Source organism: Microtus pennsylvanicus, chromosome 4, assembly GCF_037038515.1.
Source record: "Microtus pennsylvanicus isolate mMicPen1 chromosome 4, mMicPen1.hap1, whole genome shotgun sequence".
In the NCBI taxonomy this organism is placed as follows: domain Eukaryota; kingdom Metazoa; phylum Chordata; class Mammalia; order Rodentia; family Cricetidae; genus Microtus; species Microtus pennsylvanicus.
This window is the reverse complement of record NC_134582.1, coordinates 98166590-98192301: the sequence shown is the minus strand read 5'-3', so window position 1 is coordinate 98192301 and position 25712 is coordinate 98166590. Positions and strand designations below refer to the sequence as shown.

At 41.0% G+C, this 25712-nt stretch overlaps 1 long non-coding RNA gene across 4 annotated transcripts in view; it reads right to left on the bottom strand.

The window, feature by feature from the left end:
- Positions 1-1603: 1603 nt before the first annotated feature.
- The window catches only part of LOC142848799 (uncharacterized), a 43942-nt gene continuing 19833 nt past the window's right edge, over positions 1604-25712 (bottom strand). For all 4 annotated transcript variants that reach the window (XR_012910477.1, XR_012910474.1, XR_012910475.1 and 1 more), the window contains 3 exons: positions 5839-5940; positions 3760-3902; positions 1604-2919 (listed from right to left, as the gene is read on the bottom strand). This is a non-coding gene — a long non-coding RNA (uncharacterized LOC142848799). The remainder of the gene's footprint in view (positions 2920-3759; positions 3903-5838; positions 5941-25712) is intronic.

Below are 25712 nucleotides of genomic sequence, written 5' to 3'. Positions count from 1 at the left end.
ACAGGCTTAATCCATTTCTGCTTGTGACTACTGTCTCAGTTAAACAAATGCACACACACTAAGAACCATCGGTGGCATTCTTTTGTTTACCCTCAGGAGAACATGGTGTTCCTGCAGCTTAAGACTCTGGCATCTTTGCAGCCACCTCATATGTGTTTCAACCCTCCTGGCTGAATGTCAGGCCCACCCCAGCCTCACCCTCGGACAAGGCTCTTCTCAAATGTTCATCTGTGCCTGGACAGTGATTTCCTCCTAGGTTTACCTAATTGAGCCCCATCCCCGCTTGTCCTGCAGGCTCAGCAGGGGAGCCAGTTCTTGATTTTGCCAGCGGGCCAAACACCACGCTGGAAGACCTTGGTCCCTCGTCTACTTTGAAGTCCCTTTCACAACTGTAATTTAACTCCATTCCTGTCACATGGAGTGACTGCCCCCACCCTGGCACTGTAAGTCCCACACAGGCACAGACTGTTCCTGGTTTTGCACTCTGTATTTTCAGATTGAAAGAGTAAATAACCAGCGAGAGCTTAGCGGAGTAGTAAATTGTTGATGGCATTTCGCGATCACTGTGCCTATGTAAAGACTGGCCATTCTGTCTCTGATCACACTTACCCTTTGTGGTTTGACAAATTTAGAAACAAAAAAAAAAAGAAAAGAAAAGGAGAGAGAGAGAGAGAGAGAGAGAAACAGCTGTGCTAAGAACATCCTTGGAAGTGCAAACCTAAAAGAAAAAAATTATATTAACAAAGTTCCTAGCAAGTAAACCTGTAAAGTCATTGATAAGATTTGATTCCACAGATACTGATTTTGAACATTTACCCAGACTTTTAAATTCTCCCATTTCCACCATTTTAACCATAAGACAAAGGCAGGCATGGGCACATTTGGCATGAGAATCTCCAACTGACATTCCGTCTGTTTCTCTTCAGTTGGTTTTCTTTTGGCTTTCTTGGTACAATTGGACTTTACCTGAGAATGCACTGAGAGCAAGCTGTCCCAGGAGATTGGAGAACACCAAGTTTAAGGACAACTTTGCATGAAACCCAGCTCTGAAGCGTCTTGAAATTCAAGATAATTTACCTCACAGCCAGTTTGGCGGGCTCTTTAAGATTTTGGTTGTTTTCCCACCACTGTCATTCACATGACCTACCTGAAACTTCAGGAACAAATTTAGCAAATGAAGCCAAATTTGTCATCAAGTGTCTGGTTTCCCCAGCATGCTAGAGATGGAAGGTAAATCCCTATCTGGAGTTACTCACGGAGTGGAGATGGAGCTTGAGGCAAAGCTAGATTTGTGTTTCCTGGTGTTTGCATTGTACTCTACGTCTGCATTAAGATTCTTAAGTTACACAAAATTTCCAAATGCAGTGGGAACAAGACGTGATTATATATCTGTGGGGAATTTGGCAATACTGTAAATCAGCCACTCTGGCTCCAAGGACTGACCTGACAGCCCGGCCTTTCCATTTTCAAGCATAACTCAGCATCAGCCCTCGCTTCATCCATGACTCTTCTTCCCTGAAGACCACGGAGAACATCTTGAGAGCTTTTGGATTACAGTTTATTAAAATTCCTAAATCATCTCAAAAAGGAAATATGACACCAGAAAAACAAGCCCATTTTAAAAATGCCAGTCAGAGTAGAGGCCAGGTGTTTTACACCAAACAACCAGCTGTGAATTGGGCTGCCACAGCAACAGTAAATAAACAAATAAACAAACCAGAGGATTACCCTAGGCTTCCACTGGCTTGAAGTCACATCTGCATCGCCACATAACAAGAACATTGTACTTAAGAACATGTCTGTACGTTCACCGTGTAACTTAATATGGAGAAGCTCAAGGCTGACTTTCAACATCTGTAGCAGACATGTCAGCAATTTTCCTGTGAATTAGGACCTGTCTGAAATAGCAGGCTGCTTAGACAGCCAGTTTGGATAATTCAGACCCAAAGTGGTATCTCAGGTCTGATTTATTTTCTTTGGCTGTCTAGGTAATTCAAGTTACTCGACAGTCACCAATGGACGGTCACTCACGGGGAAGTGCGCTTCTCGTGTGGATGTCTCCTTCCTCACAAGTGTCTAAGTGAGAGGGTGAGGCGCCCCCTTCCCTGTGATGAGATGAAGGCTCACATTTTTCTTTTCATTCTTGAAATGCAGACAGCAATGGGGACCTCACGAGCCCTGGAAAGCCCCTGGTGGCAATTGTGGGATGAAATGTCTTAATTGACGAAAGAGCCCCTTGGCTAAAATCTCATCTTTGTAGAACTTGTCACAAGTGTTCAGTTTCAAGCCAGAAACCTGCCAGAGTGAGGGCCAATCACTAATGACAGAAAGATTAGGAGGGTGTGGATCAGTTGGCTGCTCCGCAGTACAGAATGAGACAAAATGCTGGCGAGTCAACTCAGGGCAGTTGACCCCTGGCCAATGTGTAACAGGAGGGGACCACAGTATCAAATGCCTACCACTTCACACTGGCATTTTGAGCACAGAAAGCAGCAATTTATCTTATGAAAATAAAAATGTGGAACTCCATCGTATTCTCTTTTGCATATCCACACTGTTCAGACACTGAGGAAGGAAGATGGAGGATTGAGAACAAGCAGATGATTCCACATCGTTGACTTCAGCAGTTCTGTAGAACAAACTCCCCTTAGCTCAGTACATGGGGGTTATATCCCAGTTGTGAATCGTCTTCGACAACAATCCATGTATCTTTGGAATATATGTGAGGGTAGAAACAAGCCATTTCTATTCAGTAGGTGGACAGCTTAACAGGGCAGCATTAAGGACAAACCTGATCATCACTGCCATGCTTCAGTGCGTGGTTCCACCCTGTTCTTGGTGTTGAGACTGGTCGCTCATAGCTTTGGGTTAGAAAGACAGAGCAAGGAGCGGTTCCCATTTACCTCCCTGCCGCCAGTTCTGTGGGAAGAAGTCAGGAGAAGAAGTTAGCGGAAGGAATCGGATCCAGTCTATTCATATTATACTATTCTTAGCCTAGAAAAGAGATTAGAATTTGGCTAAGGAAACTTTCTGAATATTTATATAGTCACTTTAGTCAACGAGTGTCTACATGCACAACTCGATCACATAACCCAAGTGTGTAGGATAGAGGCTTTTGTAAGCATACTGTGTGATGTTTGCATATGATGCAATGGTTCCAATAGTACATTTATCACAATGGCACTTGGTTGCTTTGCGACACAGCTGAGTCTTTATCCCTGTCAACTTAATTGTGATGGGGAAATTATTGCTATGCATTTTCACTTTCTAACTCCCTCTCACTGAGGGGATTCTGCCCGGGACTACCCCTCTTATAAGTATTTACTGGACAGAGATAAAATCATGGAGAGTGATGGGAAATCTGGAAGCAGCTGGTTGATTTCCACAGAGCTATAGGAAAAGAGAAGGGGAGAGATGGACCAGAGGAATTGATCAGTTCATCAGTTAACCCTGGCATGGAGTAATTTGGAGAGAGACCTATGAGAGAAGCTGTAGGGAGACTTGATGTTTTTCTGTGTGCTTAGTGACTGTACATGAATCTACTGATATTTTAATGATCGGCTGTTACTCCACTGCCCCTCAGTCAGTGCCCCACCAGCCACTCAGGCAGTGACCTGGTGGGGCTTCTGGTCCTCCAGCCCCAGCACTGCCACTGCTGCTAATTAAGTGCCTATCATTCTATTTATCAATAAAGCTCAGAAGTCAAAGGTTGGGGTGAAAACCTGCTAGCCCAGAGAGGCTGAGTAGCAACTAACTGACCTTGCTTTTTGGTTGGAAACATTGCGAAAGACTCGTCTTTTCCATCTTCCCAGAACCAAAGGGATGCCCAAACTCTTATCCGCATTCTTTTCGTCCTGTGAATCTTCTCTATCCAAATGCTGACATTTTTAGCGAGTGAGCTGCTATTTTATAAACCAACAGAGGGCAAAACAATTATCACAAAATGACACCATTCATGTTTGTCTGGCAATTTCCCATCTATATGAAGTGATTTTCTCTAAAACCTAAAGAAAAATATCCTTTCTAGGCATAAAACATGTTTGGTCATGAAAATATGCCACCTTTTGCTGCTGATTGAATGTGACTTGCAGATTCATGACCTCACAGACCACTCGCTGCCCTTGTCGAAGTGGCTAAGTTTGACTCTGGAGGATTCGTACAATATTTTCAGTTTGTATAATAAGCAAGTGCCCAGTGACATTCTCCATGTGGATTCCAGGATGCCACCACTGCCTGGCCTGCTCTGCCTGTGCCCCATTGTTCACTACCCACACCCTGCCAAGTGTTGCCACCTTTCTTGATGACAGTGTTAAGTAATCTCAGAATGACACCATGCTTCATCTCAAGATGCTGAAAGGCTCATCTAGAGTGTCCTGCATGCCAGTGCTCAGTGAAGTCATCTCTCTTAGAAAGACAAGCAGATTGGAGTTTTACATACACCATAGGCAGGGAGCCAGCAGTTTCTGGGAAACATGAAAGGTGAAGATCCCTATCTCTTCTGTTTTCATAGAGTGGGATCTCCTTTTGCTCAAATGTTTGATCTTACATCTAGACAAAGAGCTTGGGATTGGGAGGCAGAGGTCACACCTGCAGAATTACCTAGCTGTCCCCATTTGCCTCATCCTGGTGAGTTCAGCTCTGGATGCAATGGGGTTTGACATCATGGTCACCAAGACATCAATGAGTGTAGCATGTTTTTACCTCAGGATCCCATACAACTGGTTTTGGTTACCAAATTCAGTCACCTGCCTGGTATGGACAATGGGATTAGAAGTTGGTGTGTAGAAATTCCCCATAGGGTTGATGAGATGGCTTAGCAGTGAAGAGCATCCACATCAGATGGCTCACAAAAACTTATAACTACAGTCAGGAGGACCCAACTGCTCTGTTTTCTATAGCCACACACTCACATATAAGCGCGCGCGCACACACACACACACACACAATTAAATATAAAAATGAATCTAAAAGAATCCCTCTTGGGTCTTGTGTATATCGTGTATCCACATATGCAACTAATAAAACCCTAGAGTTATCTATTTACTAATGATTTCCCCTGTTTATTTTATATAACCCATCCTTGGCCTCTCTTGGGCTAGCCTCTTTCTTTTTCAAGCCTGTCTTTTATGTTTCTTTTAATTGGAGTTGATGCAAAAATGCTAAGCAAGTTTTAGGGCTTGAATTGGAAATGTTTCCCCACAGGCTTCTATTTTGAGAGCTTCTTTCTCTGTTTGTGATGCTTTTGGGGGGTGGGGGGAGGGGCTGTGGGCCATTCTGGAGTTGGAGCCTGGCTGGCAGAAACAGGTCCTCACAGCATCGGGCCTCTGAGGGTTATGTCTGTCCCTGGTTTCTACCTTGATCTTTGCTTCCTCATCCACAGTGATATGAAAAACCTCTACCATATGTTCCTGCTGCTGTGAACTGTATTCCACAATGCATCCTTCGTCAGGATGCACGAGACCTCTGAGACCATGGACCAGACTAAATTTCCCTCCCTTAAGTTACTTCTGTCATGCATCTGTAAAGCCACAGGGGTGACATGGAGAAACAGTAACACACACACTGGCTTGCTTTGAACCAGCTCCCCACACCTGGAATTCATGACCCCTCTTTTCATTTAGTTCTGTGGTATTTCATGCTTCTTCCTTCCTTGTTAAAATTTCAACACATGAATTGTACAAGTCAATGCACATTGCAATTTTAAAAACTGAGAGCTTATCTAAGATAAGGGGAATATATTTGTTTGGATGTAACAAAACCTGGAGGTATTTACGTAATAATCTGTTTGAGTCAAATATCAAGACATTTATGTGTAGCTGGAAGAGAACTGATACTCACTCTATCTACCCGTCTTCCTGCTCTGTTATCATCGATGGTGTGAGAGTTTCATCCTTACAGTCAGAAGACGGATGCTAAATTTCCAGATACTGCATTTGCGTCCTAGGAGGAAGGGAGATGAAAGAATGAAAGGGAAGAAAAGGCTGAAATGGGGCAAAGGACTGAATCTTTCCTCTTCTAGGGATTTCCCAGACATTCAGCCTTTAGACATCCACTCACATCTCACAGCCACCCTTTGCTGTACAGATCCTCCATCTTCTATCCTGGAGGAGGGAGTGTCAGGCATCATGAGAACTTAAAAAACTATTATATTATTTCATGTATATTATTGTTTTTGCCTGCATGTATGTCTGTATCTACAAAGCCAGAAGACGGAGACAGAACCCCTAGAACTGGAGCTATAGACTGTTGTAAGCTATCCTGTGGGTGCTGAGAATCAAGCTTAGGTCCTTGAGAAGAGCAGAAGTCAGTGCTTTTTTTTTAAAAAAAAAAAACCATGAAGATATTTCTCCAGCCTACTTTGTGTGGACTTCTATACATGTTTGGGTCATCTAGAAGAAATACGAATCTTAGCTTCCTGAGAGTGGCTAGAGGAAAGTTTAAATAAAGAAGAAGGATTTCCCACATCTAGGACAGTGTTGTGTTCAGGTTATCTGAGACATTCTGAACTTGGTCTCTGGCCCTGGCCTGGTAGCTGCTAGTGCTGCTCTGCACAGTAACTTCTCATTATGGGGAATTTTACTTTATTAGGAAACCATTGAAAGGGTTTACTAGAAAAGTATATACCCACTATTCACATTTTACTGCGCTCGTATTACCTCATTTCTCTCTCTCTCTCTCTCTCTCTCTCTCTCTCTCTCTCTCTCTCTCTCTCTCTCTCTCTCTCTCTCTCCCTCAAGCCATCTTGTTTCTGGAGACATTTAATAGTAAATTCAGATATCAATACGTTTTTCCTTAAGTACATCATTAGCTGGAGTTTTACAGTTTTTCTCTTTGGATGTAAAATTAACATAAAGTGCAATGTATATCCTAAGTGATTATTTGCAGAATATTGAAAAATATGTAGCCCAAATCCTTAAGACGATATAAAGCATTACCATCTGTCACCCCACAATATTCCCTGTGGTTCTTTCTCACCAAATTCTCCTCGTTCTAACCAAATCAACCTATTGTTATGAATTTTTTGCTTGAATTTTTCAAATACAGATTGTTTCACCTGTTCTAAAATGTTAGATAAATAAAGTAGATACTTATTTGGGTGAGACATCTTTATTGCTGTATAATTATTTTTGAAAATCATTCTTATTGTTTTGTATAACATATAGAAACTTAATTTTGTGTAACATATAGAAACTTAATTTTGATGTTTTTCTACAAGACTATGAACCTAATTGAATCCAAGTAATTTGTTTTCATGGTTGATTTATAAAAACAACAGCGAAACCTCTCCCGGCCAGCAGGCGTTTTGGCACATGTCTTTAATCCCAAAGCTCGGGAGACAGAGGCAGGTATATCCCTGTGAGTTTGCGGCCAGGCTGGGCAAGTTCCAGACCAGCCAGGGCTACATAGTAAGACTCTGTCTCAAATTTAAAAAAATCTCTACAGGTGAGAAAAGGACCAAAACTCTCACGGAAGTGCTGCCCTTCTCAATGGCAAAGCACACAAATTTCGAGAAATAAAGACTTAGTTCTTGATCCACCAAAAGGGAGTCAGAAGCACTAAGTGCACCATTGCAAATGTGAAGTGTCTCTCAGAGAGATAAATTAACAGCAGCAGGGCACTAAAGTCCCCCACCCCCAGGCTTTGGCCTGTGAACTCTAAGTTCAAGTTTGTTTAGCTGCTTGGTGGTGCTTAGCCATAGTAGAGTTGTTAAATATTTTATGGAAAGTAAATGTACTTGAGATGGTGGGCACCATTCTGGCCCCTGCCCTCTGACACATTTCTGTTCTGGTGAGAAGGGGGATGGCTGAGAATGCACATAAAAATATTCCCAGTTAACAGAAGCTGAAATGAATTAAGGACATAAAGAACACACATGTTTGCATTTAGACATGGTATATGGCCAATTTTTTTTTCATGAAGAGAGCCTTATTACTTTTGCTTTAAGCAGTATTCTAAATGTTTGACATTTGACAAGGGGAATTTCCCTCCCCTTCTCTCCTTTCCCTACAGTATATATTAAACTAATTGCTTTGTTTTAACAAGAGGGACCCTGTTTCCCTAACCATCCTCTCAACCCACAGCTCGACCTTCAATGCATGGATTTGGGGGGGAGATAATTGTACCACAGTATGATTTAGTGCACGCTGGCTTCTGCACATCAGTTCTTCTCTGTCTCGGGAACATTTGTAACTCTCAAAGGGTCAGGCTCCCATCATGGGGAGTCACATAAAACTTAAATTTGGCTCAGAGTGTCCTTATCATTTGTAATTTCCATAATGCTCTCAGAGTCACAAAACTCTCTCATGTTTCAAGGATGGACAATTTACTATATTTCATGGATAAAAATTCTCTGAAGAGTAAGGTAAGGAGGGCCAATCGGATTAAAACCGCCATGGGAAATTGTAAATAAAATCTACGCCGCAGCCTACAGACCTACCTTTATAAGCACTCGCTTCCTTAACTGCTTCTCAAGAGCTCTTCCCAACTGAAGTAAAAATGCACCAGCAACTGGTGATGGTCTTCCTGTCATGGACAGACCGGGAGGTACAGCCAAGGACAAAACAGTCTTTCCATCCTTTAGGCTCAGATGCCTCCTACCTGAACAACCCTCAAGGACAGAAATGTTTCAGGTCTATGGCATTCCAGACAGACAAGTGGTTTGTTTGTTTCCTTCTGTCCTCCTCTTCTTCTGATATTTAGAGTGGGTTACTTTGCCCAGCCCTTTGCTATCCTCAAACAGAGGAGCCACACACCATTTTTAAATATATACATGTCATATAATGTTCATATCCATTATATGTATCTTTTGTGCTTACAGTGTTTCATGAGCCTCCGAGTTTGAGGACTAGGTGTCGGCTGACTAAAATCACTGTGCGGTTTTAATATGAGAAATTTCAACAAATAATTATGGTCTTTGGCCCTTACTGGTTTTAGAGAGCTCGTATCAACATTGTTTCTCCTCCTCTGCCAGTGATTCTCTTTCATTTTTCACATGAAAACAACCCTTGGACTAGAAAACCCAACAGTTAGTCTTGTCTTTGACTCCCAGGAAGAAACAAGGGCAAACACTAGGCTTGGATTTCTGCTCCACTCCCTCCATCCCATTGACAAGTTTCTTATCCTCTCTGTGAAATGACACAGCTGTACGAAGAGAGTGAGAATCAACATTTGTAAAATGCTTGGAAACAATATTCTGTTTGTGACGAATACCACCAAGTATTTGTGGGTGAGGGATGTTTGTTTGTTTAAATAAAAAGAGCGCAGATCTCCAAGCCACAGGAAAGAGCCTTTGTACACACTTCACACTTCTGGAGCACGGGGAAGCAAAGTGCAGAAGTGACAATGAGAACGGGTGTGTCTCTGTGGGAATCAGCTCATGATGTGACTTTGGACCTTCTTACCTTTCAAAATATCTTCTCCTTGGCTCACTGAAGCCTGAAATCCCAATCATACTGACCCATGCCTTTGATGTTTGCCGGCCAAGGACTTTGTCCTCGTGAGGGGCAGAACGCATGAAGCTTCTCTGGACACTGTTGATCCTTCAGTGAGTTTATTAGGTCTTTTCTGAGAGGGGTTTTCATTGCGTAGACTCAAAAGAAAATGAGGCAAGAGAATAGTGTGTGTCTACCTTCTATATAGACAGCAAGAAATCACAAGGAAGACTGGGATCCTTACCTGGGAAGAGTGGCATCCCGACACAGCTGGAGCAGAGCTGGCCTTTCTTCTCCAAGTGTCCATGTCAGGTGGGGAACTTTGAGGCCAACTCCATTACTTTTTAGTTTGGTCTCTTGGGCAAATTCTTAACATTCAACTCCAGACTCCTGGTTTTCTATTTGAAAACATGGATCACCATGCGGCCTTGTGTTCAGTTATTGACCATTCTTGCAAATGCCTCTCTACAGTGTGTGCCCAATCCACCATCCCCAGCACTGCTTACTTGAGGTGTTTAAGTAACCTTTGACCCTCAGAAGGCATTTGACATTAGGAAAAAGGCAAATTTAAAATAGTCAGATTACTTCAGAGCCTAGAGCTCCCAATAGAATTTTTTAAGTGAAAAATAAAACTGAGGAATCATTCAATGCTGATTATTTCCCAGGAAAATTGTAAGTGATTCACAAGCTCACTTTAGGTGGCTCCCTAGCTAAACAGATCATCCAAATTGGCACTGTCTACCACCTCAGAACACTGGGATTCTGTCATTCTCAGGCACCAGAGGAAACTAAAAGCAGTGACAGGTCTTTCCCTCTAGTGACACTGAGCATTCAGATGTAGGAAGTGAAAAGTGACCAAGGGGATGGGCGAGCCATGTCTACGCATGAGACTTTCTAAGCCAACAGGGTCATGCTCGATGTGGTCATCAGCCAGCTGCTATTTCCCCTTAAATAACACCAGTTCCTTGAGAATGGTCACATGGAGATTCAGTTGTCTGCCATTGTCATGGGTAATGATTTCAGGGCTCTCAGCATATACCTGGGACTGTGGGTCTTAGTGAGCCCTATAGACAGATACTGGGTACTCTTATATACACGCCTAAAGCCTAACGCTTAAGTTGTAAATTGGTCATAGTAAGAGATTAACAACAGAAACTAATGATAAAAAGTATTAAAATTTATTATACTGTAGTGTTAATAAAATCTATTTAAAAGTTATGAGTTATGCATTTGGGGGGATTCTTCTGTGTGATATTTTTAAGCTGTGCTTGACCTCAGGTGATTGAAATGGAAGTCAAACCACAGACAAGCAGGGCTAACATATCCTAAGAGTCACTGCTGGGAAATGCTCTGGGCTCCTTCAGTGGTGCTCATCCTAGAGTGTGTTCAGGCAGCCTGGGATTGTGGGCTCTGAGGACTTTGCTTCTGAAGAGTCAGGACTCCGCCACTTATTAGCTACAGCTTCTGGGTCAAATCCTTTTGCCTGCCTAGGTCTCAGTTGTCTCATCCATAACGAGGGAATAAATGTTCTCTGTAGCATTATAAGAAAACTGCATATGTAAACCTTTTACATCTGTGAAATACAATAAACCAGGTCTGTTTTAGTTAAAGACCAAGTCTTGTCAAGGTTCCCATGTAACGCCTAGCTAGGTGTCATTGGGTTAAAGGTGAGAATGAAGCACAGTTTCTGGGGAACAGAAATAAACTGGGGCACTGGGTGAAGATTTCCCAGCTCTTTGGTATCACGGAGTTGGGAAGATGAGTTAAGAATGGTTTTGATAGGAAGTGTTGGGGCCATGGTGTGGCTCCTTTGATGTCTGTCCGTATTGCTAGGACAAGCTCACTTTATAGCAACCAAAAGCAGAAAAGTCCGTGTGTAAGGCTAGCCCTTTGAGCTTAGGTAGAAGGAAGCTACCATAAAGTATTTTTAAAACCCTTTTTTTTAAAAAAAAAAAAAAACACCTTATTTTATATACCAATCCCAGTCCCTCTCCTTCCTGTCCTCCCACTCTTCCCCCCTGCCCCCCCCATCCACTCTTCAGAGAGGGTAAGGCCTCCCATGGGGAGTCAACAAAGTCTGTCATATCACTTGAGGTAGGACCGAGGCCCTCCCCCCTGTATCTAGGCTGATCAAGATATCCCTCCATAGGGAATGGACTTCAAAGAGCCAGTTAATGCACTAGTGACAATACTGGTTCCACTACTAGTGGAACTGTCCATGCCACACAATTGACACCCACATTCAGAGGGCCTAGTTTGGTCTTATGCTGGTTCCCCAGCTGTCAGTCCAGTGAGTCCCCACTAGCTCTAGTAAGCTGTTTCTGTGGGTATCCCCATCATGGTCTTGGCCCCTTTGCTCATATTATCACTCCTCCCTCTCTATGACTGGACTCCAGTAGTTCGCCCCAGTGCTTAGCTGTGGATCTCTGCATCTGCTTCCATCAGTTACTGGATGAAGGTTCTATAATGACAACCAAGGTAGTCATCAATCTGATTACAGGGAAAGGAAAGTGCAGGCACCATATTCACTATTGCTTAGATTCTTAGCTGGGGTCATCCTTGCACTTTTCCGGGAGTTTCCCTGGTGCCTGGTTTCTCTCTAACCCCACAATGGCTATCTCTTCCAAGGTATCTCTTTCCTTGCTTTCCCTCTCTGTCCTTTACCCAACTCAATCTTCTGGATCCCTTATGTTCTCCTACCTGCTTCCCTTCTCCCCTCCCTACTTCCTTATCTTCTCCCTTCCTCCCCACCTCCCCTGAGGCTGCCAATTTTCTAAGGAGATCTTGTCTACTTCCCCTTCCTGGAGGGATCCATGTTTGTTTCTCTTAGGGTTCTCTTTGTTTCCTGTCTTTTTTGGGTTTGAGGACTGTAGGCTGCTTATCCTTTGCTTTACATCTAATATCCACTTATGAGTGAGTACATACCATGTCTGTCTTTCTGGATCTGGGTTACCACACTCAGGATTGTTTTATCTTGTTCCACTCACATGCCTGCAAATTTCAAGATGTCTTTGCTTTTTACTGCTGAGTAATACTCCATTATGTAAATGCACCACATTTTCTTTATCCATTCTTCAGCTGAGGAACATCTAAGTTGTTTCCAGATTCTGGCTATTACAAATAATGCTGTTATGAACATAGCTGAGCAAATGTCTTTGTAGTACAGGTCTGCATCCTTTGGGTATATGTGCATGAATGGTATTGCTGGGTCTTGAGGTAGATTGATTCCCAATTTTCTCAGAAACCACCATACCGATTTCCAAAGTGGTTGTATAAGTTTGCACTCCCACCAACAATGAAAGAGTGTTCCTCTTATTGGGCATCTTCTCCAGCATAAGCTATCATCAGTGTTTTTTTTTCTTAGCCATTCTGACTGGAGTAAGATGATATCTTAGAGTCATTTTGATTGCATTTCCCTGACAGCTAAGGATGATGAGCAATTCCTCAAGTGCCCTTTGGCCATTAGATATTCCTCTGTTGAGAATTTTCTGTTTTAGATCTGTACCCCATTTTTAATTGGATTATTTGATATTTTAATATCTTGTTTCTTGAGTTCTTTGTATATTTTGGAGACCAGCTGTCTGTCCAAAGCGGGGTTGGTGAAGAATTTTTTTTTCCACTCTGTAGTTTGCCATTTTGTTTTGTTGACTGTATCTTCTGCCTTGTAGAAGTTTCTTAGTTCAGGAGGTCCCATTTATTAATTGTCAACCTCAGTGTCTGTGCTACTGATGTTATATTCAGGAAGTAGTCTCCTGTGCCAATGCATCCAAAGCTACTTCCCCTATTCAGCTTATATGGAAAAACAAAAAACCTAGGAAGCCAAAACAGTCCTACACAAGAAAGGAACTTCCAGAGGCATCAACATCCCTAATTTCAAGCTCTACTGTAGAGCTACAGTAATGAAAACAGCTTAATATTGGCATAAAAACAGACAGGTGGAACAATAGAATCGAATTGAAGACCTTGATATTAATCCACACACCTATGAACATCTGATTTTTCATGAGGAAGCTAAAACTATACAATGAAAAAAAAAAGAAAACATTCTTCAACAAATGGTGCTGGCATAACTGAATGTCGTCATGTAGAAGAATGCAGGTAGATCCATAGCTATTGCCATGCACAAAACTTAAGTCCAAATGGATCAAAGACCTTAACATAAATCCAGCCACACTGAACCTCATCAAGGAGAAAGTGGGAAGTACACTCGAATGCATTGGCACAGAGCCTTTCAATAGAACCCATACTACCCTTACTGTTTCCTTCCCGAGGCAGGGTTTACTGTGAATCCTGTGTGCATGCCAAATGTAGTTTTCCTTCTAATATTCTTTGAGACTCTCCCCCTTTCCCATCAGAGACCATCCCTCTGCCAGCATTTGTCTCCATGGAGTGTTCTGAGTACAAGCAGAACACAAACACTGTTGCCAGCACCAAGGTGTCTTTTAGAACATGCAGTCAGAACTGTTGGCCCATTGCAAATAAGTGGCCTTCTTCATGTCATGACTGAGATAGGAAAAAGACCTGCATTTTCTGTACTCTGCCTGCCTCAGGAGATGTGTTCTGAGATGTCCCCTGGCAACCTGCTCTCTTCGGCATGGTGTTTGCTAGGTCTACTGATCTCTCCTGCCCTTAGCCATGGCTTTTAGCTCTCAGTCACAGTCCTTCCTTAAGTGAGAGACAGCTTCTGGTTTTATTTTTTTGTTTGTTTGTTTGTTTTTATTCTGTTTCTTACAGTCTTGAAGTTTTCATGCAGCGATGGGTCGTTTTCCACCCAATTTTTATGGTTAGTCTTCATCTTTAAATGCTATCCAATGACAACTTCCCTTCCTTCATCTGTGGCTTGTCAGTGGGCTTGATGACATTCCATTGATAAATCCATAGATCGTATTGGCTTCCATTTCTGAAAGATTTGGTCAGATGTAGTGTCTAAACCTTTCTAGACAGCTATTAACCTAGCAGCAGAGCAAGTGTATACCCTGAGAAAAGAGTGACTCTTTGGTAGGACTTGTATAAACCAGCATAAGCCTTGGACACTTACTCTGAGGAAGTCCTGCAGCTGTGCACATTCCTTGATTTTTTTGTTCTACTTTTTCTGTTGCTCTTCACTTACTTATTTTGAGCTGGTGGGCAGTCCTTCTGCCTCAGTTTTCAGAGCAGCTCAGATTACAGGTACCTATACCTATACCTTCAGTATATTCTCAAAGGACAAATTCCATTCCCAGCCCCCACTGCTTAGCCCCTTTTCTCCCACGTGCAGATACACTTCTTGCCCTGTCATTCATAAATAAACTTGACTCATGCTAGCTAAAGGCATTTGTTTCATGTTTAGTCTTCTACTCAACAATATTTTTTTGTGTAAAAGGGCAGTTAATAACTATTTTCGTCTTTAAGCCACAGTCTTGGTCTTGACGACTCAACTCTGTGGCTGCAGCTCCAAGTTGCAATAGTCAATAGTAAATACGTAGACGGTTCCTAGGAAACCTTTGTTTATGGACATAAAATTTATATTTTTCAGAATTTTTATATGCTCTGAATTATTGTTTTTCTTTGGATTAAAGATCTATGTAAAATGATAAAAACAATTTGGCTCCTGGATAGGCTTTTTGACCACCAGGATTCCTGGGCTTCTTATGCTTGTGTAAAAAAAGAGTCTTGGATAATGGTAGGTGCTTGCAAAAAGCTTGTCTGGGGATAATATACTTTAAATAGTGTCTTTGGAATATATAAGCACATAACATGGCCTTATGTTTGCCGAGGTCTTTTTAGTTGGACAAACACTTTCACAAATGTGATTTGATTTCATCCCTCATCCTGTGGTTCTGCAGGGATAGTGGCGATTCTCCTTTACAGTGATAGAGTTTGTCTTTGGAGTGTATTTGGCTTTGTACTTTCAATGACTTCCATGGGACTCCAACAAAAACTACCATAGAAAATGTCTGGACATTTCTACTTATATGGGGGATATTGGGGTGATTTTCATCTCAAAATTACACATTAATCTTCTATAGTTCACTTCAACTGCTTAGGCTGCTCTTACCCACAAGACAATGAATGAGCCCCATCAATCTCTTGTAAGCACGCAGTAACAGATAAGCCTAGAAGTTCTGCCTGTGATGTAATTACTGAATGATTGAGGTCCCCCGTGGGGTGAGAAAAACTGTGTTAATCACCTCCCAGATTTATCTCTCTTCCTTCTTTAGTCAGTTGTGTGTCCCTGGTCAGTTCTATGTCCTTGAGGTCAGAGTCCAGGTGAGTTTGAGGAATAGGAAGCACCAGGGAGGTAGAAAGGGTGACAGGAATTGAGACAGGATGCTCATCCTTTTACTAGATGTGAAGACCTTGACATCTACCTCTTCTGGGTGTGCTGTAGCTATGTCTTCCATAGGGGCCAGCATTCTTCTACCTGTGATAGGTGTGCTGTGACTGCGTCCTCCATCACTAGCTCATGGTCATCTTACACATCCTGGAGACAGGTTGAGAGCCATGACTGTTCACGCCCATCATCCATCCATGGGCTTGATTAGTTTCTGGTTTTGCTGAGTCACTAGCACATTAGCATACATTAGCATAAGGCTCTGCATCTTTTTAGCTTTTTAAACCTAAGAATTTGCCCCTGAAACTGTTCCAGTCAGTTCACAAAGACATACTTTAAAAAAAAAATGGTATAAGCACAAATCATAAATAGCACAAGTCTTCTGTCAGGCTTGTTACATTACTTTGTGGTGCAGGCAGCCAACAATCATATCTTGGCATATACATATGCACACATACACACACACAAATACATAATTCTGATGTACATGAAATATGAGCTACATTTTAGAAACTTTATTTCCTGGTTCAGTATAATTTTCACCTTCATTTTCTTACTCTAAGTGAAGTTGGACATCTCTTGTATATTCAGGAATCATTTATACACATGCCTTTTGGTGGATTTTTTTATCTGTAATCTTTTCTTCTTTTTTCCTTTTTTGGTTGTATCTCTTTATTACAGCTTTGTGGGGACTCCTCCTGTGTTAAGGATGTTATAAAAATGCTTTTTTAATGACTCGTGAGGGTGTTTCGTATATCCTTGCTTAGTGCTTTGATTTTGTTTATAGAAGTCTTTCCTGGGAATAATTTTAAAAAATTTATAACAAGATACACCTTTTTTTTTTTTTGCTTTTGTGGCTTCAGTATTGTGTGCTACAGAAAAGAATGTCCTTCTGAGATCTACTATATTATATTATCATGGGTTTGGGATTTTACCAATATTTTTCATCATTTCTGGAGAGTATATATAGCATTTTTTTGGTAACATGTCAATAAGGCAAATGCTACTAATTTATGTGATCACTAGAGCTGAATAATCTTTGAATTCTGGGCATAAGTGTCTATTTTTTTTCTTTACATTCTGTTTACTACTTGGCAGGTAAATGTTAATTGATTCAGCTCTTCACTGCTGAAATCTGGCCTCCAGAAATGGAACTCTTCCTCCACACTACACGGAAAATGACTTTAGGACAGTGTTTTAGACTCAGTTCTGGCTACTTACAAAGTCTCAGCTCCATTTTGTCATTACAGTAGTAGGCACTGTTGTTTTCTAATCATTACTGCGGCCATGACACATATTGCTTGTTATTATTTGGGGAAGTGTCTGTCAAAGGTCCATGCACTGAAGACTTGCTCACCAGCCTGCAGTGCCATTGGGAAATCCTTTAAAAAATGGGACCAGCTGAAAGAAATTAGATCACTGGGGTGTGTCCTTGAAGGGGTTCTTTATGCTTCTGTCAAACACCCAATAAGGTTATTTAAGGGAGGAATTTTTCTTCTGGTTCCCAGTTGTAGAAGGCTTTGGACTGTCATGGTGGGGAAAACGTGGCAAAGGCTTTCTGGGAAACAGTGTTAGAAATGATTCCTATCACAGCAGACCAGGAGCAGAGAGCAAGACAGGAGCCAGGGGCTGAGTACCTCTTTCAAAGGCCTGCCTCCAGTGACCTATTTTGGTCATCTGGTTCACTTTGTAAAGGTTTGGCAAACACTCAGGCAGAAGTATTCGAGACACCAGGTTGAGTGGAACATTTTAGATCCATAACTGGACCCTAGCTCATCCTCTCCTCGGCTGCTTGCTGGCGTCATGAGCTGAGCTCGTTTCCTGTCCTAAGCTCTTTTATGATGTACTACACTGCCACAGCCCCAAAAGACACAGGTCCCTGAAGTGGACAGAAGTCTCCCCAAAACTATGAGCCAAAATTAACCTCGACATTTCTCTCTCTCTCTCTTTCTCTCTTTCTCTTTCTCTCTCTCTCTCTCTTTTCTTCCCTCCCTCCCTCCCTCCCTCCCTGCCCCTCTATTTCTAGTGCTGGGGATTAGATGGAAAGCCTTGCATATTTTGAACAAGCACGATCACTGAACTACATCCGTAACCAGTCTTTTTTTCTCTTCTGGAAGTTGATTGTTCCAGGTGAGGTGTTTTGTAACAGCAACAGAATGCTGACTACCACATTACTGGGGCCTTTATTATGTATTGCTGCAAGTTTGAACTCAATCCTTCTGTCAGTACTTCCTTACCCACCCATGAGCCTGGGCTAGTAGAATACAGCTGAGACTCGGGTTTCATTGCACCTGATCGGTAGTGTATTTTGGCCCATGAGCACACCGAGTAAGGGGTTGTCCCTCCTTAACAATTTGGCATATCCGGTCCTTGTTCTTGCTTCTCAGGTCTCACACCTGACTCTACCAGAATTTTCTGTAGCACTTCCCAAGTATGCTAGATGACAAGGGCCCCAATGTTCTCACCCTCAATATCCCCAATGAAGGTGACCCTTATTTACACTATTGTATATGTTTTCTCCATGATAATTCATAAAATAAATTGACTAATGGCTCCTTTAATGTGATTATTTTGCAGAAATTTTGTTTAATGGCTCCTTTAATGTGATTATTTTGCAGAAATTTTGTTATCAGTGTTATGCTATTTGCATATAAAGAATATGAATGTTCTAAAACAATATACATGGCATTGGAGTTTCCAATTCTGTAACATTTATTAGCAATCTGTGAAACTAGCCAGCATAGTGGTATCTATGTACAGCCAGCACTGGATGGTTGAGGTCAGAGGACTTTGGCTCTGGGCCACTCTGAACTATATACCAAGACCATGGAAAAAAACCTCCATGATAGGTGGGGGAAATCTGTCCAGATTAGGGCACTATAAAAGTGCCTGTAATAATCATTTTAATTCTATATCATTTAATCTTGATAGTTTTTTATGTTTGGAGGTCAATTTTGATAGTGAATATTCATTGTTTATATAAAGTTTTATCTCATAATTCAATAATTCCCTTTTGTATTTGCATTATCATTTCTAATGCTTTATTTTTATTTCTCCCTTCATTGTTTTTAGTGATTTTGATGTGAGTTTTAATAAAACTAGCACTTAGGTTTGTTAATGGACACTGCTGATTTTCTACTTTCACTTTAGTAGTTTATGGTTTTATCCATAGAAATATGCTCTTTCTTTTTTTAAATTTATTTATTTAATATGTATACATTATTCTGCCTCTGAAATATGCTCTTCCTGACTTCTTTTGGTTCATTTGGTTATTTTTCCAGGCTCTCAAGTATATGTGTAACTTCCTCAGTTTTTATACTTTATTTTTAACTGCATAAATAATAACATATATTTTCTTTTATCATTGTTTTAATTATGCTTCATAAGTCATGACCCATCTTGTTTTCATTAACATTTTTTACTTTAAACCTTCGTTTATATTTGTATATTTATTATTATTGAATATGGTGAATAACTAGACTGAGCATATAAACATTCATTAACATGGTTTTCTAAATATCCTATGATTTGAGGTTTGATTTTTTCCAGTGGTTGAAGAATTAAGAAAATCTTTAAAATAGCTCTAAATAGAAGGCTCATTTCTAAATAGTAGTTTTCAGTTTCTATTTTTATTATGGGTGTCTAATTTTACTGTATGGCAACCACAAAACATATTTTCCCTTTTAAAATTATAACAAAGAGTCTGATACATAGCAATCAGAACGTCCTCACTATTTGTTGCTTAGGTCTTCTGTTATATACTGTGGGCACGTACATACAAGGTGTGTACGTACACACAAGGTGTGTCTGCGCGAGGTTTACCATGGCATGACGCTGAACTTCTGCACATGGCTCTATACATCTCCTGTGCATTATTCTAGCATGTGGTGTTGTGTTTTGTGAAGTGAACTCATAACTGTTATATGAGTGTTGGGGACTGCAAGCTTCATTGTGTTAAAATGGATTCCTTCGTGAATTCTAAGATTTCTTCCTTTAAGCATATATGTTTGAGTGCATATTTTTTGTTTTACTCTGCAGTTGTTTTAAAAGAGGAACCATTGCTGGACGGTGGTGGCGCACGCCTTTAATCCCAGCACTCGGGAGGCAGAGGCAGGAGGATCTCTGTGAGTTCGAGGCCAGACTGGTCTACAAGAGCTAATTCCAGGACAGGAACCAAAAGCTACGGAGAAACCTTGTCTCAAAATCCAAAATAAATAAATAAGGAACAATGCAAGCCCATGGAGAGACAAAGCTCTGGTTTTGTCATATCTGTAGGGGGTAGGACTGAAATCCCTGCTACATGGTCTCCTTTCCCAAGCCTCAGAAAAATTGATTTCATTTACATATCCCAACTGTTTGAGAAAAAAATATATCTTTTGCGTATATTTGACATATAAATTAGAACAAATTAAGTCAAATCTAAATAAATAGATACATAAAAGCTGATTATTCAAAGCTGATCACCCAATTACCTTGAAATTTTCTTCCCTCCCACCCTCTACGATTTAGACATCTTTTTTATCTCTTTCTCTCTCTCCTCTTCCTCCTCCTCTTTTCTCTCCTTATTTTCTTCTTTCATCACTTCTTCTACACCTCTAGACCCTCTCCCCCTCTGCCTTCTATCTGTGTTCTGATGCCCACCTCTTAAACATTCTATTCAAGGAAGAGACCTCTTTCTTCCTTCCCTCTAGCAACTATCAAGCTCTTTGAACTTGAGGACCCTTGAATCACTTGGGATTGGTTCAAACTGCCAGTTAAAGGGAAGAGTAAACACTAGCCCCTCTGGCCTGCAGCCTCTGCAGCCCCTGCAGCCCCTGGAGCCCCTGCAGTCCCTGCAGCCCCTACAGCCCCTGCAGCCTGTGCATTCTAGAGTTTGTCATCACCTTTTTTAGCAGCCTTTTCTCCTTCTACATACCTATACCAGTTCCCACTCCCTTCCCTCCTCCCACTGCCCCCACCCAACACCTCATTTACCCCTCAGAGAGGGTAAACCTTCCCATGGGGTGTCAACAAAGTCAGACACATCAGTTTGAGGGAGGACCAAGGCCCTCCCAGCAAAATCTAGGCTGAGCAAGGTATCCCTGCAAAAAGAATGGGCTCCAAAAATCAGTTCAAGCATTAGGGATAAATCATGGTCCCATTGCCAGTGGCCCCACAGACTACCCAAGTCACACAACTGTCACCCACATTCAGAGGGCCTAATTTGGTCCTTTGTAGATTACCCCACTATCATTTCAGAATCAGTGAGCTCCCTCTAGCTCAGGTCAACTGTTTCTGTGGGTATTCCCATCATGGTCTTGACCCCTTTGTTCATATTATCACACCTCCCTCTCTTGGACTGGTCTCAAGAAGCACAGTGCTTAGCTGTGGATCTCTGCCTCTACTTCTATCAGTTAGTGGATGAAGGTTCTATGATGACAATTAAGGTGGTCATCAATCTGATTACAGGGAAGGCAGTACAGGTGCCCTCTCTAATATTACTTAGAGTTTTAGCTGGGCTCATCCTTGTGGATTCCTGGGAATTTCCCGGGTGCCAGGTTTCATGCTAGCCTCATAATGGCTCCCTCAATCACGATATCTCTTTTCTTGCCCTCCCTCTCTATCCTTCCCCCATGTTGACCATCCCTATCCCTCATGTTCTCCTCCCTCCGCTTCTTGCCTCCCCTTCTCCTTTCACTCTCCCCCCCCCACACATTCCCAATTTTCTCAGGAGATCTTGTCTATTTCCCCTTCCCAGAGTGATCCATGTGTGTCTCACTTAGGGTTCTCCTTGTCACTTAGCTTCTCTAGGGTCATGGACTATAGACTGGTTATCCTTTCCTTGACACCTAACCTTCACTTATGGGTGAGTGCATACCATGCTTGTCTTTCTGGGTCTGGGTTACCTCACTAAGGATGTTTTTTTTCTTGTTCCATCCATCTGCATGCAAATTTAAGATGTCATTGCTTTTTACTGCTTAGTAGTACTCCTTTGTGTAAATGTACTTCATTTTCTTTATCCATTCTTTGGTTGAGGGACATGTAGGTTGTTTTCAGGTTTTGGCTGTTATGAAAAAGGCTACTATGAACACAGTTGAGCAAATGTTCTTGTGATATGAGTGTGCGTGCATCCTTTAAGTATATGCGCAAGAGTGGTATTGTTGGGTCTTGAGGTAGACTGAGTCCCAAATCTGAGAAATTACCATAGTAATTTCCAAAGCGGCTGTATGAGTTTGTACTCCCCCCAGCAATGGAGGAGTGTTCCCCTTATTCTGCACCCTCTCTAGGATAAGCTATCATCAGTGTTTTTGATCTTAGCCATTCTGACTGGTGTAAGATCTCAGAGTCATTTTGATTTGCATTTCTCTGATGGCTAAGGATGTTGAACAATTTTTAAAGCGTCTTTTGGCAATTTGAGATTCTTCTGTTGAGAATTCTGTGTTTAGATCTATGCCCCATTTTTTAATTGGATTATTTGGTATTTTGACGTCTAGTTTCTTGAGTTCTTTATATATTTTGAAGATCAGTCCTCTGTCAGATGTGAGGTTGGCAAAGATCTTTTCCCACTCTGTAAGTTACCATTTTGTGTCCTTTGACTTACAGAAGCCTCTCAGTTTTAGAAGGTCTTATTTATTAATTGTTGTTCTCAGTGTCTGTGCTATGGTGTTATATTTAGGAAGTGGTCTCCTGTACCCATGCTTTCAAGGATACTTCCTAATTTCTTTACTATGAGGTTCAGTGTGGCTGGATTTATGTTAAAGTCTTTGATCTATTAGGCCTTGAGCTTTGTGCATGGGGATAGATGTGGATCTGTTTACATTCTTCTACATGTTGACATCCAGTTATACCAGCACCATTTGTTGAAGATGCTTTCTCTTTTCCATTGTATAATTTTAGCTTCTTTGTCAAAAATTAGGTATTCATATGTGTGTGAATTAATATCAGGGTCTTCATTTTGATTCCATTGGTCTACCTGTCTGCTTTTATGGCAATATCAAGCTGGTTTCGTTACTATAGCTCTATAGTAGAGCTGGAAGTCAGAAATGTTGATGCCTCTGGAAGTTCCTTTCATGTACTGGATTGTTTTTGCTTTCCTGGATTTTTTTTTTCCATATGAAATTGAGTATTCTTCTTTCACGGTCTGTAAAGAATTGTGTTGGGATTTTGATAGGGATTGCTTTGCGTCTATAGATTGCTTTTGGTAAGATTGTCATTTTCATTATGTTGATCCTATCTATCCAAAAGCATGGGAGATCTTTCTATTTTCTGATATCTTCTTCAATTTCTTTTTTTCAAAGACTTAAAGTTCTTTTAATGCAGACCTTTCACTTCTTTGGTTAGCATTACCCCAAGATATTTCATGTTGTTTGTGGCTATTGTAAAGGGCAATGTTTCTCTGATTCTTTCTCAGCCCTTTTATCTTTTGTAAAGAGGAGGACTGCTGATTTTTTTCCAATTGATCTTTCCCCCTTTCTTTTATAAAGACAGGCAGCTATGAAGTGAAGGGCATCAGGTCAGAGTCCAACCATGGTGTCAGATCTAAAGGAGAAGGGACTTGGACACTGTCGATTGCCTTGGCGGGCCACTTAGTCTAGGGTTAGTAGCCCGCCTGGCAGGTCAGTTATTCCAGGGTCACGGAGAGGCACTACCTGGAAGATATGGGCTAGGAGACAGGAAGAAGGCCATGCAAAGTTTGTCAGAGCCTCCGTTTATTAGGGACGAGATACAACCTTTTATAGGGTAAGGAGTTGGGGGGATGGGCACAGGGTTCTGGGCTCTTGCCGCGTGGTTCACGTTGGTCACATGGTCCTCGTTGGTCACGTAGGCAGCAGGTTATCTTCGGTCAGGTCACCTAGGCCAAGAAGTCACAACTAGGAGATGACACACCTAGTTCTTTAGATAGTTTGGAATGGGGGGTGGGTTCCGCTAACAGATAGCTCTCATTAACAACCAATTTGGGTGTGGGGTAGGCTCTGTCAATAGAACCATTCTTAACACAATTAGGGGTGTGGGGTTCTCTGCAGACTCCCCAGGGTGATGGTTCCTGTAATGATTTTAGGAGGAAATTGGCTCCTGACAGATCTTGTATTCTGCCACATTACTGGAGGTTTTTATAAACTGTAGGATTATAAAATCCTTGGTAGAATTTTTGGGGTCACTTATGTATACTATCATATCATCAGTAAATAGCGAAAGTTTGATTTCTTCATTTCTAATTTGTATCCCCTTAATCTCCTTTTGTTGTCTTACTGCTCTAGCTAGAACTTCGAGTACTATACTGAATAGGTATGGAGAGAGTGGCAGCCTTGTCTTGTTCCTGATTTTAGTGAAATTGCTTTGAGTTTCTCTCCATTTAATTTTATGTTGGCTGTCGGCTTACTGTAGATTGCTTTTATTACGTTTAGATACATTCCTTGTATACCTGTTCTCTCCAAGACTTTTATTGTGAAGGGATGTTATATTTTGTCAAAGTGTTTTTCTGCATCTAATGAGATGATCATTTGGCTTTTTTTCTTTCAGTTTATTTATATGATAAATTACATGGGCAGATTTTTGCATGTTGAACCATCCCTGCATCTCTGAGATGAAGCCAACGTGATCATGGTGAATGATTTTTTTGGTGTGTTCTTAGATTTGGTTTGCCAATATTTTATTGAGTATTTTTGCATCAATGTTCATGAGGGAGATTGGCCTGTAATTCTCTTTCTTAGTAGTGTCTTTATGTGGTTTGGGTGTCAGGGGAACTATAGTCTTGTAAAAAGTGTTTGGCAACACAATCCTTGTATTGCTATTGTGTGGACCAATTTGAGAAATATTGGTATGAGCTTTTCTTTGAAGTTCTGGTAGAATTCTAAGTTGAAACCATCTGGCCCTGGGTTTTGTTTTGTTTTGTTGTTGTTGGGAGACTTTTGATGACACATCTATTTCCTTAAAGGTTATAGGTATATTTAAATTGCTTATCTAGTCTTGATTTAATTTTGGTATGTGGTACCTATCCAGAAAATTGTCCATTTTTTCTTAAATTTTCCAATTTTGTAGAGTACAGGTTTTCAACGTATGATTCTCTGGATTTACTCAGTATCTTTTGTTATGTCCCCCTTTTCATTTCTGATTTTGTTAATTTGGAAATCATCTCTCTGCCTTTTGGTTAGTTTGGATAAGGGTTTGTTTATCTTGTTGATTTTCTCAAAGAACCAGCTCTTTATTATTTGCATTGTTATCTTTATTTCTATTTTATTGATTTCAGTTCTCAATTAGATTGTTCCCTGTCGTCTGCTCCTCATGACTGAGTCTGCTTCTTTTTGTCCTAGAGCTTTTGGGTGTGCTATTAAGTCACTAGTGTGAGATTTCTCCACTTACTTTATGTAGACACTTAGTGCTATGAACTTTTCTCTTAGTACTGTTTTCACAGTGTCCCATAAGTTTGGGTATGCTGTGCATTCATTTTCATTGAATTCTAGGAAGTCTTTAATTTCTTTCTTATTTCTTCTTTGACCCAGGGGTGATTAAGTTGAGCATTGTTCAATTTCCATGTGTTTGTTAGGCTTTCTGCAATTAATGTTGTTGTTGAATTCTAACTTTAAGCCATGGTGATCCAATAAGATATAGGAGATTATTCCAATTTATTTGCATTTGTTGAGGTTTGCTTTGTTACCAAGTATGTGGTCAGTTTTAAAGAAGGCTCCATGAGGTGCTGAGAAGAAAGTATATTCTTTTGTGTGTGGATGAAATGTTCTATAGTTGTCTATTAATCTCATTTGAGTAATAACAACTGTTAGTTCTCTTATTTCTCTGCTAAGTTTCTGTCTGGCAGACCAGTACATTGGTGAGAACAGTGTGTTGAAGTCCCTGATATTAGCATGTGGGGCTTGATATTGATTTATGTTTTAGTAAAGTTTCTTTTACATATGTGAGTGCTCTTGTATTTGGGGCATAAATGTTCAGAATTGAGATTTCATCTTGATGGATTCTTCCTGTGATGTGTATGG